The following is a 1,061-nucleotide window of genomic DNA, read 5'->3' as shown; positions in this document are numbered from 1 at the left end:
ATGACCAGTCTGTTGCTCAGAGACCTGGCCCCCAAATTCAGTCACATCTGCTTCTATAACTTTTTAGGAGACTCAGAAAGCATTTTCTTTTCCTACCCTCAGGACTTTATTCCAGTTTGCACAATAGAGCTAGGCCAAGTTGTAAAACTGGTACCAGAATTTGCCAAGTGAAATGTTAAAATGATCACCCTTTCCACAGACTCTATCCAAGGCCATCTTGCCTGGAGTAAGGATATCAAGGCGTACAACAGAGCCCCTAGAGAAGCTGTCTTTCTCCATCACTGATGATCACCAAGACCATGCCATCAGGTTGGGCACATAAGACTCAGATGAGTGGGATGGTCTGGGATGGACACATCTGTGACAGTTTGTGTGGCATTTATTTTTGATCCAGATAAATCTCCTGCCCAGCAACTACTGGAAGGAACACTGATCAGCTCCTAACAGTGATTGGGGGCTTTCAGGTATCAGGGTACAAGAAGGTGACTACCCCTGTGGACTGGAAAGCTGGAGATAGTCTTAGGATGCTTCCAAATATCCCTGAAGATGGAGTCTTCACCAAAGAGCTCCCTTTGGGTAAGAAATGACAATGTTACATTCCCTTGCTGTATGTAGGTCACTTGATCCAGAGAGTGCTAGGAGCTGGCTCACTTGAAGATCTTGAACAGAAGGGATGCCAGCCTGCCAACAATGTCTCCTGACAGCAACTGACATAAACATCTTGGTGTGATTAAAGTCAGATGTCTATATTAATGACTTTTAATAGGTTTTTTTTTTTTTTGGTCTTTTTCAGTCATATCCAACTCTTCTTGACCCCATTTGGGGTTTTCTTGGCCAGGATACTGCAGTGGTTTGTCATTTCCTTTTCCAGCTTATCTTACAGATGAGGAAACTGAAGTAAATAGGGTCAGATGACTTGCTCAGGGTCACACAGCTAGAAAGTGTTTGAAGCTGGATTTAAACTCAGTATACTGATGACTTGTTAAATTAAAATGGCTGGACAAAGTCGCCTGTAATTCCTTTCAATGTGCCTTTACCAGAATTCTATTTGAATAGCTGAA

General features: G+C 42.8%; 1 pseudogene; it reads left to right on the top strand.

Moving 5' to 3' along the window:
* Nucleotides 1-587, top strand: LOC140499007 (peroxiredoxin-6 pseudogene; annotated as a pseudogene).
* The last annotated feature ends 474 nt before the right edge of the window (nt 588-1,061 follow it).

The sequence above is a fragment of the Notamacropus eugenii genome, chromosome 4 (assembly GCF_028372415.1).
Source record: "Notamacropus eugenii isolate mMacEug1 chromosome 4, mMacEug1.pri_v2, whole genome shotgun sequence".
NCBI lineage: Eukaryota > Metazoa > Chordata > Mammalia > Diprotodontia > Macropodidae > Notamacropus > Notamacropus eugenii.
The sequence above is the reverse complement of the archived record's forward strand: the minus strand, read 5'-3'. Positions and strand labels throughout refer to the sequence as shown.